Source organism: Petaurus breviceps, unplaced genomic scaffold (assembly GCF_028583685.1).
Source record: "Petaurus breviceps papuanus isolate PSGF00001 unplaced genomic scaffold, PetGlider_PUasm1.0 90730, whole genome shotgun sequence".
NCBI classification, from domain to species: domain Eukaryota; kingdom Metazoa; phylum Chordata; class Mammalia; order Diprotodontia; family Petauridae; genus Petaurus; species Petaurus breviceps.
The window spans coordinates 10,820,824-10,833,455 of NW_027187324.1; positions in this window are offsets into that span (position 1 = coordinate 10,820,824).

The window sequence follows — 12,632 nt, forward strand, 5'->3', positions numbered from 1 at the left end:
GAAGCTTTTGGTGCAGGAGTTCTGACTTCATTGTCTTACTCCTGTTCCATGCTTTGATACTTTTTATCCCCAAAAAAGGAATCTAGAGTCAGGTTGCTGTGCTTGCTTTGCTTCTTTTGCTTGTTCATGTTGCCACTCAATTACTTGACTTTTGAGCTCTTTGCCACAGTAGAACTCTGCTTCCATAGAGGAAAGCTTTGTCCCAAATCACTGGGGTTTTTGCAGCTGCTAGAGCTATTAGTTAGGTGCTCCCTCTGAAGCCTCTGCAGGCTCTGGTACCTGGTCACACACCCCAGGACCTCCACCCAAGACAGCAATCCAGATCCAAGAAGGCTGAAGCAAGAGTGATTACCCCTCAGACTGGTCACTTGATCTCCCTACAATCTGTAGGCCAGGAGCTCTGAAGCAGCCACTCAACAGCAGCTGCCACACCTCAGCCACTTCTCCCTCCAGGGGCAGAGGCTGGACCGCACTCTCAATCCCCCTGTTCCCAAAGTCTACAATGACCTTTTGATTTGCCTTTGGCATTTATGGGTTGATAATTCTGGAAACTACCACAGCTACTGGTGATCCACTCTCTCAGAGTCCCTCCAGCCACGGCTGGTCAGGACCACCCTAAGGCTAAAACCCCATTATATTTTTCAAGAAAGAATTATAGAAAATAAAAAGAATGCTTAATAAATATTCATTCAATCAGCCTTTATTAAAGACCTATACTCTAGGCACTGTGCTACTCATTGGGATTACAAAGACAAAAACAAAGTAGCCCCTGTCCTCAAGGAGCTTATATTATATTTGGAGGGAAAACTACAGGCTTACTGATAAGTCAGTATAAACTATAAATAAAATAAATTTGAAGTAATTTGGGAAGGAGGAAGGACACAAAACAGGGACAGGTGGAAAAATACTCCTGAAACAGGTTGCTAAATAGCATATATTTCTTGTACTTTGGGGCAAAAAAGACATCAAACAAAAAGACTGGGAAATAATTAAATAAAACAATTTCAAAGCAATCTTTCCTATAAAAAAGTGATACTTTTATAAAAGGGTATTCATCATTCATGACTGGGCTTGCCAATATAAAAAAAATGATGATACTATGTAAAATAATTAATAGATTTAGTGTTATAACAAAGTTCCAAAATGCTACTTTAAAGACTTAGATGAAATAATGACAAAATGGATTTGGAGAACCAGAATATCCACAACAATTTCAACAAAATAATGAAAAATTCAAGGGGAAAGTTGGTTAAGCATTATCACATAGCATGAAACAATAGTTATCAAAATGATGTTATACTGCTTGAAAGTAAAGAAGTAGATCACTGGAACAGAGTAGACAAACAAGACCTAAAAATAAATAACAATAATAATTTGGTGTTTGAAAAACCCAAGAATACAAAGTACTTGTGAATTGCTGGGAAAAGTGACAAGTAGTTTGACATCAAATAGACTTAGAATAGCATATTATCTAGGATGTCCCATTATATTCCAAATATATCTACAATCTAAATATAAAATGTCACATCATTAAAAGAAAACATACTAGAAGAAGATGGAAGAAAGCACATTTCTCAGCTACAGGTGGGTGATAATTCTTAAATAATGGATAGAAAAGATCATAAGAGATAAACAAGATTATTTTGATTATGCAAGATTAAAAAGCTTTTTTCAAGAAATAAATCAATAAAGATAAACTAGGAAGATAAGTTGTATAGTGGGGGAAAAGCTACATGATTTCAACTGTTAGTTGAAGCATCAAACATATCTCATAAAAATTTTACCTCCAAGATGTACAGGAAATTAAAATAAATACATAAGACCAGGAAACATCCCATAATATATAAGTTGAAAAGGATAAGAAAAGGCAATTTGGAAAATAGGGAATGTAATGTTTGTTGATTTGTGTTAAGTTCATAATTTTTTAAAAAGTGAAAAAAATGGGCCAGCCAGGTAGCACAGCGAGTAAGAGCACCAGCTCCAGTGTCGGGATGACCTGGGGATCGAATCTCGGGCTCAGACACTTAGCACCCACCCAGGAACACCTGGCCGTGTAACCTCGAGCAAGTTACTTAACCCCAATTACTTAGGGGCAGCCCGGTGGCTCAGCGAGTAAGAGCACCGGCTCCAGTGTCGGGATGACCTGGGGATCGAATCTGGGCTCAGATACTTAACACCACACCCATAAATAACTGGCCGTGTAACTTTGAGCAGTTACTTAACCCCAATTGCTTTAAAAAAAAAAAGTGAAAAAAAAATGAAATTCTTAACCATATGAAAAAATTCTGTCAATAGAAAAATTCCAGTTAAAGCAACCATAAAATTCTACAAGTTAACAAAGATGAGAAAGAATGGAAATAGTTAATACCACAGGTTTTGTAAGAAGACAACCTGTAACAGACTTTGGCTAGGCCCTGCCATGACCCTCCCCCAAGTCCTAGTTGTAGTACATAGAACCAAGGCAGTGAGCATGGTAAGGACTGAACTAAGAAACAGAAAGAAAATCCAAAGTCTGGGTGGGGTGGGCATGAGACTGAGATTACTCTTTAAAATAAATTTATAAAATTTGGAGGAAAAGAAGAGTCTACCCCGAAGGGAGTCCATCCTGAGACATCTACATTATTGAGCATTGTTTATGATATATCTTAAAGACTATCTGTTTCTCATAAAAGAATTATACATAATAAAAGGAGTACTCACTGACCATTCCTTTATTCATTCGTGGAACCACCAATTATTAAAGGTCTGCTATGTGCCCGGCACTGTGCTAAGCACTGGGGATCTGTTGGTTGGTTGGTTGTTGTCCTTCATTCTTGAGGAGGACCAAAATGACCTCACTATGTTAGAGTGAAGTTAGAGTGTGTCCAACCGTGTCAGATCAAACCCATACAAACTCAGAAGGCTCTACCGCAAGTCAGGCATCAGAAGTCCATGTGAACATTTGGGCTGTATTCTCTAAATCTGTGAATCTCATGTTTCTTTTGAGCTACTTCAATTCTTCATAGTACCTTCTTTGATGAAGGCACGCCATGCTGGGCAGTTCTATGTCAGTGTCTCCCGTGTCATGCCATCAATTCCAAAGTTCTTCAGAGAGACAGTGAGAATGTCCTTGTATCTCTTCTTCTGACCACCATGCGAGCACTTGCCTTGTGTGAATTCTCCATAAAATAGTCTTTTAGGCAAGCATATGTTTGGCATTCAAACAATATGACCAGCCCACCAGAGCCCCACTCTTTACAGTACAGTTTGAATGCTTGGCAGTTTAGTTCAAGAAAGGACCTCAGTGTCTATATCTTATCCTTCCAGGTCACCTTCAGAATCTTCATAAGACAATTGAAATGGAAGCAACTCAACTTTCTGGTGTGCTGTTGGTATAATGTCCAGGTGGTCAGCACAATGACTCTATTCACTGCACCACCTAGCTGCCTCTATGGCTCTATGACACAATGACTCTACAGCCCTTCAGTTTGGGAGTCACGCTAATTACCTCTTCTCTCCCACACTTTCTGTCAAAGCCTCCCAAACACTGACCTAGCTCTGGCAATGCATGCATCAACCTCATTATCAATGTGTACATCCATGGAAAGTATGTTAACAAGGTACATTAATTTATACACAGTATTCAAAACTTCTCCATTTGCTGTAACTGAAGTTTCCACATATGGGGTGCTGGCTGGTAGAGCACCTGTGCTGTCTTGATGTTAATTGTTGGGCCAAAATTAGCACAAGAGCAGAGAATTGATCCATATTTTGTTGTATCTCAGCTTCAGACACTTCACTGAGTACACAATCATCTGCAAACAAAATATCATATACCAACTATCCTTCCACTTTAGCCTTGGTTTGTAGCCTTTTCAAGTTAAATAATTTACCATCAGTACGATAGATGACCTTGATGATGTATTTTTCGTCTTTGAAAGTGTCTGACAATATTGCTGAAAAGCACTGGGGATATAGACATACAAAGACAAATGCAAAGTTCTTGCCTTCAAAGAGCTTACATTTTATTTGCAAGAGAAAAATCACATGTCCGTAGACAAGTCTAGAAGTGGGGAACTTGTGTCCTCGAGGACACTTGTGGACCTCTAGGTCCTCCAGTATGGCCCTAAACAGTTAAAGCGTGCACTTGAGGACCTAGAGGCCTACATGTGGCCTCAAGGCTGTGGGTTCACCCCTAGATAAGTCAATATAAAATATATATGCCAAATTAATGTAAACAGTACTTAGTATTTACTTTGTACATAATTACAAAAGTAATATTGTCACCCTCCTCCCAGCCACTTGACATGATATCTAGCATTTGTGTAATTAAAGTAGTTGAGGGAGAGGAGGGAGCTACTTAACCTTCAGACCTGGTAAGATCCTCACCATTTGCACAGGATGTTTTCAGGACCCTGGACAAGCTCAGTGAAGAAATGGGAGAGGCTAGAAGGCTCATGTCTGCTTTCACATAATGCATCTTTGATGCTTGCATCAAAGTTATAGTCTGAGAGTCCTTATTTTTGAAAGGAATCTGGAACCTCAGGCTTATCAGGGAGAATTTGCAGGGACACTAATATATTATTGGTGGAGATTAGAATTGGTCTGATTATACTAGAAAGCAATTTGGATCATGCAGAAGAAATTGCATTCACTACTAGGCTTGTGCTACAAGAAAGTCAAAGACAAAAACAAAAGTCATTTGTTCAACTGTTGTAATCAATAGACACATTCTTTCCAGGTTTTTGCTACTAAAAATTTCATGGGAGAACTTTTTTTAGGTAGCAAAAAAGCTGGAAAGAATGAGAGCACCCACTGATTAGATTACAATTAAATAAATCATAATATATAAAATGCTGAATAAGAGGAATTAATAAAAAACATGGAAAGACTGGTATATATCAATGAAAAGGAAAATAGGGAGGACCAGGAGAGCAATCTCCACAATTGCTGCAATAATTTAAATTTTTAAAAATGCAACTGAATTCCGAATAAATACAATGACCAATACTGAATGTGGGTAATAGGCCTCTGAATGCCAAATGTGGCAGATGAGTTCTGACACGTTTGTTCTTTGCACTGGACTGAATAGTTACAGCTGGCTGAAGTTCTAAGGAAAGCGTAATTTCCTTTTTGGAATTGTCAGACTCAGCTTCCATTATTTTCAGTTGATGCATTCTGCCTTTAATCCTATTTGTTTATTCTATTTTGTACAATGACACCTTATTTGATTCTGGAAAACGTGTTGAATTGTTCTTAATACATTTTGGTATTAGTATCTGTGTACTGTGCAGAGCACAGGAGAATTCTTCACTCTTTGCCAGATTAGATGCAAACAAGCCTCTATCCTCCAGGCAGCTCAAGTAGAAAGAATCAGGTTACTTTAATATAATAAATACTATGTAGGAGTAAACATGCAAAACAATGTAAGCAATATGACAGCCAAGGTGAAATCCTAGTAAGAAAAACAGTTTACAGAATTTAGAGGAAAGTGAAGTTAATTTAGCATCCATGAGAGGCAATAGAGAAGAGTGGATATCCTGGGTTTGGGGGGAGGTCAAGGAGAAGGAAGGAAGAATGAAGAGAAAGGGGCGATGATGAAGAGCTGCAGTTTCTGATTTTAAAACGTTACTTAGTTCTAAAATCACAAACTTTTGGAGTTGGGAAGAAATTTACAGCACTTTAAGTCTGGCCTGTTTGCACCCTAAAACACTCTGGCTCCAGATGAGAATTCTTAAGAGGTGCAAATCACCCAGGGATTTCAGTGATATCTTAATGAGTGCTGTTCCAACAAATATATCTGTGTCCTTCCTTCCTTCTCCTTTCCTTCCTTTCTTTCTTATCTTTCCTTTTCTTCTATCCTTCCTCTTCTTCCCTTCCTTCCCTCCCTTCCTTCCCTCCCCCCCCTTCCCCCCTCCTTCCCTCTCACTCCCTTCCTCCTCCCTCCCTTCCTCCCTTCTTTGTGGGACTTTAAGGCAAGGAGGCAAGAAACCCACCATTTCTTCTCTCTACCACCTTGTATGAGTATTGCCTTTGAATAGCAGCAGGAAATGGAGATTCATGAGAAAAAAGAAAAGAAAAGAAAACCACCAAAGAAGCGATATTTTTTCCTTAAAATTATCCAAATATTTGCATTAATTCTTAACTTTGCCTAGAAAGACAGAAACTTTTTTTTTTTTTTTGCAGAGGAAGGGGATTATTATGCTTCAGGCAAAGAAGCAGGGCTCACTAGGGACACACCCACACTAATACAGAAGCTAGAGTGAGGGTCTACAGTTCTGTCCTTCCTGGTAGATTTAGGGTTAGTCAAATTCCTCATCTACCAGTTAAGCACTACAATTGGAGTGGCCTGACTGGTTGCCTTACAGGAACTGGGCAGGCTGGAGTATGATCAGGTTGAAAACAAATGTTTAATAAAGTACTCTGAAATTCCTCTCTGTGCATCCTTATCTTCCCACCAGGCCTGGAGCCTCCAATCCGGGGCCAGTCTCCTGGTCAAATTTTTGATCATTTGGGGATAGACTTTAGCTTGTTGACCTTTTCTCTGCCTTTACATTCCAGATTCCAATTGCCAGGACTGTTTCATATCTAGCATATCAGATAGAAAGGTACTGGTAGGCTGAGACCACCAGGGCCAGAAACCTTGGCCAATTTCTAACTTGGGCTCATTGTCCTGAGTTTGCCTGTCTCCTTAACAGGGAAACTAGTGCTGGGCTTGATGGCCTCAAAGATTCCTTCCAGCTCTTAATCTCTGATTGTACAATCTTATAAACACAACCAATTGAGAGGCTAGTTTCCAAGATTTACTGGGAAATTGGCAACATGGTTTCTCATTAACTATTTTACATTTCACCCCCTCTGAGGATATCCCAATCAATTAATGCCTAGGGGGCTCTTTCCTTCCCACTGGTTTCTCTTTTTGGGGGTGACTCTTCCTCTTTTCTGATTTGTTTTCTGATTTTCTGAATATGCAACTGCCCTAAAAGCCCAAACCTACTGCTGCTTGGTTGTTCAAGGAGGGGAGAAAGAGGCACTATCAACATTCCCCTAGTGACCCTCCTGAGCTCAGAGAGTTATTTGTCCACTTCAAGGCAGCACAAAGGAGAGGCATGAAGGGTCAGGGATTATATCTTTAGTATATCCAGGGAGTTTTGGCTCAGTAGTCAATTAAAAGTATCCTCATGGAAGACAAGAAGCAGGCAGAGGAAATCTGAGCTTTCTCGGTAGTAAGAGAGAAGCATCCCTCCATTAAATATCCCCAGGGGGGTTGCTATGTATATATCAGGAAGGAGTACTATTTGAGTTTTTATTAGAAGGAAAGAAGAAAGGAAGGAAGGAAGAAAGGTGGGAGGGAGGAAGGGAAGGAGAGAAAAAAGAAATGGAGGGAGGGAAGGAAGGAAAGAGGGAAGAAGGAAGAAATTTGAAACTCTTCATAATCTGGTGCCCACCTACCCTTCCAAACACTTGATGTTCCTCTCCTTAATGCATTTTACATTCCAATAAAGCTGTCTTACTCATTGTCTACCCAAATTCAGCACACTATTTCTTGTGCCTTTTGAACAGGCTGTCCCATGCCTGGAATTCATTTCTTCTCTCCTGCCCCCCACCTTTCCCCCTCTTAGATTCCTTAGGACCTTTGGAGTCGCAGCTTAGGTGCCACATCCTGAAGCAAGTCTTTCTTAAATCCTCCAAGTTATTACTACTCTATCCCTCCTGAATTTATTTTTTATTTACTTACCTGTGCACTTGCTGTATCCCTCCTCCCCTGCTGTATGTAATTTCTTTAAAGATAAAATTAATAGTTCCTCACATTTTGAAATTGGTTTAAAGACATTATCCTAGCTGATCCACATTTGTACCCCAAACCTAACACGGGACATATAATCAGTGTTTATTAAACATCTTTAATTGAATCGATTGTCTTCTATGCTCTTTCTTGAATCTCTTCCTCCTCCCTTCCCCATTGTGACCAAGGTCTGTGATTGGAGGTGGAAGAAGAGGGAGAAAAGGTAGAATGACGATCTTTGAAAGATCTAGAACCCTTCCCCAACCCCTTCACCCAACCCATAACCCTCTTTTCATAAACTTGGATTATTTTCTTGATTTTGAATGAAACACTTGCTACAATCATCTTCTCTCATTTTTTTACCAGGAGGTCAATACAGACTAGGAATATTAACTTTCAAGCTAAGAGTAAACTGAATTTAGGTTAGCCAAACTATGATACTGACAAATCATACTTCATCCACCTTTTCAGAGGCATTCAACTATTTTGGAGTTCCAAAGGGGGCCTATTAAACCAAAACACATCCTTTTATAATTGAAGTCCCATAAGCAGTGTTCAATTCAACTATCCTTATTATATTAATGACAAGATAATGTATGCCATTAATATAAATATATGCCATAATATAAATAATGCATCTTTCATAAATGTGAAATAGTGGTGTTTAAATTCTGTCATTCTGAATTATGTCAGTCCTTTGTGTGCTGTGAATTCAATCACATTTACAGTTTCTCCTTTTAGTTAGTGCCTTCATTAACAGAGACAAAAATTTGTTTTTTATTAATAAATATTATATAGTATTCTAAATGAAGTCATTGCTCAAAATGTGAAAGTAAGTGGGTGGTGCTGTCTGCTAAAGTGCTTTTGTGATATCTTATCAGATCCTAAAGGTGATGACCTGGATTCTTGAAGGCTAGTTCAGTGAAGGTCAAATTAAGATAGATCATACCCACAAAAAACATCCTGACTGTGTGTGGGCCAGGGAGTTTTGTTGCAAGAGGATCAGCCTGAGTCTAGAAGAGCTCCAACCTTAAAGTTTGGCAACTAGGTGCTGAATTTATCCAGCCGTAGCCACTCTTGAAGACTGAATAGAGAGGGTACCCCCGTTTAAGTCAATGTGGGGAATGCTTACTTTATTACTTTGCTGTGCTGATGATCTCACTGATAACTGTACTCCCCAACAATGCAAATAACAACCTATTCATGCCTACAGATAGTGTACATCTTATATCCTTGTGTTTCCACAAATCCACAGGGCATCTACCTAACTTTCTGGGGGCCATGCTTTTTCTCTCTTGACATTGCCTCGATGCCAACAGAATGTGTGAACTATCAGTTATCCTTGGACTAGCTCATCTTCTTTTCTGCACATATACTTTTTTATGAGGATATTTTTAATGCAGCTTTTCCTGTGCAATCGCCTTTTTTTGCCTGTTCATGCCCACTGCATATTGTATTGCCTTTTCAGTAATTCTCAACATCAATTTTTCATCAACTGTGGTATTCCATGACTCTCACCCACACAATAGGGAGTACCTATGCAAATGAGATCACAGATCCTTTCATCAATATTCAAGTAAGTCTGGAGGTGAGCAGCACAGGTCATTGGTGTCCACGGTTAACATCTTAGATTATTAAAATCTGCCATCCACGCAGCTGAGTGGTAGATCTGATTCCCAGAATAACTCCATCTATTTTATGTACAGTCCTTACAGAGTTAAAAAAAAAAAAAGAAGAAGCAACAAGAATGGAAAGAATATCACATCCTATCATGGCGCTGTTCTCTGCCTTTTTACCCTAGAGATTCAAGCCATCAATGCCTTACTCCTAGGAAAGAGATCTTTCCAATGAAAATCCTGTTCTTCCTCATATATCCCTTATTCTTTTCCTGGATTGGGCTAGTTATTGTAGTATAAAAAGCTAGAGTTTTAAACTGTTAAGAATAATAAGTGATCCATGATTCAAGGTCCTATGCACACTTAATATTATAAAGATTACGAAGTCAAAGATGATCATTTGTCAGCTTGAATGTAATTTTATTCTTTGATTATAAGTATAATGTAAAAACACCACTGGAGCTTAAGTCATTTACCTGAGTGTCATATAATATAAGTCATATAATTCCAGCACACCATTATTCACTAACAGTTACTAGTGAGGATAAGATAACTGAATAATTTTTTTAAATTTTTAATAGAATTGAATAGAAATTAAACTGAGATCCAAAGTAATACTTATTATTTTTTCAAATAGTAGCCTCTTGGGACGGCTAGGTGGCGCAGTGAATAGAGCACCGGCCCTGGAGTCAGGAGGATCTGAGTTCAAATTCGACTTCAGACATGGAACACAAAAAACTAGCCATGTGACCTTGTGCAAGTCACAATTGCCCTACCTTCTCCCTCCAAAAAAGCAAAAAAAAAAAAAAAACCCAAACAAAATAGTAGCTTCTGTTTTGTCTGCTAGTCACCATGCATATTAAATGCTTTAAATTCACTAGAGAAAAGTACCAATTATCTCTTCAAAATCCTACTTACCATTTACCTACTCTGGGAAGCCTTCCTTGACCTCACATGAATGATCACTTCTCTCTGGGAAGTCCTTTCAAAGACTTGCTTTGAGTTAAATGATTTTGCATTGACAGATATGTTACTTTCTATCATTATACTATTTTGTATTACATATATTCATTCATTCATTCTTTTGTTTGTTTGTTTATCCAGTTAGAATCTTGTGTTGTTGAGAGGGGGAAAGACTGACATAAATATTCCCTAATTCCTCCCTCTCTCCTGTCCCTGCAAGGGCAGCTGTACAGATCACACATTTGGAGCTAGAATGGACCACAGAGATTACCTATGATACTAATTTTATAGATAGAGAAATGGAAGTCTAGAGAAGGAAAGTGATTTACCTCTGACCACACAAAGAAAAAGCACAGTTGGAATTTGAAGGTAGATCTTCTGACTTTGAACACAGGAAACAAGTGTCTGACACTGGGGGAGAGAAGTTCTTCAGGAGCACTAGAAAGTGGGTTCAGGGCTTGCACAAGCCTTTACATGGTTGGGGAGACTGAGCCAGGAATTTCAGCACCATAATGAGAATTATCAATTTAAATGAGAGTGGGGTAATGACCAATGGAGGGATAAGAGACACCTCTATGTGTCCATAGGACATGTCTGGGATTGCATTGGTTTCAGAGAATGAGACTTGTGAGAGTTGTGGTCTCACAGGTAGGGGGGTGGGAGGGCAAGTGCCTACAAACGATTGAAGCTGTCAGCCCCCAAGGTCTTGCTGTGGAAATCCTTCCCAAGAGTATCTTATCCCACAGTGTATACCAAGAGTAATGAGAGTCTGTAAAATTAGATTCTATGCTGCAGAATACATTTAAATCCTGGACTTCTAAGGAAAAAAGCATGAATATGTATATGTGGGGAAATAGGAAAGGTGGTTTGGAGTGGAGAGACTGGACAACCTAGGTTAATGGATGTAGTGACATAATAAAACTATAAATCCTACTGACTCAATTTCCCTAGTCTTCTGCCAACAGCATTACCAACACAAAAAGGCATTCAATAGATGTTTATTTGGGGAAACTCCCCCCTACCGCACAGAAATAGAATTATTCTTTTTTTCTTTAAAAGGGATTCCTTACAATAATATTCTATTATTCTGAAAAACTCTTTTAAAAAGGGGAGTGGAGGAGTATATTTAGTAAAGTATAAAAAGCACCCAAGTTGCAAATTGGTTGTTCTAATAATAGGTATGATAATGATTGATTGGAGTGATATAAACCCAAGGGATGGAACAAATTGCTTCAATTTTTATTTAAAATTTTAAAGTTTCCCATGGTTTTGTTGTTGTTTTAATTGTTATTCACCTGTTTTGGTTTTCTTTGTATTGATAGACCCTATGGGGAAAGTTGTATGTCAGTGCTAATGGAAAGGCTAAAGTTTGATTTCTTGTATTTTAGAGGAAAATCAGGTTAGATTTAGGACATCTTGTGGCACTCTGCCATAGGAACTGAGCAGTACTGGGGTTTTGTAATGAAGAGCAGAAAAGGTGGGTAGGAAAAGCTTAGAGAAGACCAGGTTTGTGGAAGTCAGTTGGAAGGTGAGGGTGCTACTGGAGGAGAATTTGGCAGTTCAGTTATTTTTCTGTCATATCTGATTCGTCATGACCCCATTTGGGGTGTTCTTCACAAAGATAATGGTGGTTTGTCATTTTCTTCACAAGCTCATTTTACAGATGGGGAAACTGAGGCAAACAGGGTTAAGTGACTTGCCCAGGGTCACACAGATAGTAAGTGTCTGAGGCCAAATTTGAACCAAGGAAGATGAGTCTTCCTGATTCCAGGCTGGTGCTGGTTCCACTCCACTTGATGGGATTAAAATTTGGAGATCAAGTGTGGAGGAGTTAGGATCAGACATCAGTTAAAAATCTCTCCTTCCCTCCTCTTCTTCTTAAACACCTCTATCCTACTATCCTGTCCTGTCCTGTCCTGCCCTGTCCTATCCTGTCCTGTCCTATCCTGTCCTATCCTGTCCTGTCCTATCCTGTCCTATCCTATCCTGTCCTATCCTGTCCTATCCTGTCCTGTCCTATCCTGTCCTATCCTATCCTGTCCTATCCTATCCTGTCCTATCCTGTCCTATCCTATCCTGTCCTATCCTGTCCTGTCCTATCCTGTCCTATCCTGTCCTATCCTATCCTGTCCTATCCTATCCTATCCTATCCTGTCCTATCCTGTCCTGTCCTATCCTGTCCTATCCTATCCTGTCCTATCCTATCCTATCCTGTCCTATCCTATCCTGTCCTATCCTATCCTGTCCTATCCTATCCTATCCTATCCTGTCCTATCCTATCCTGTCCT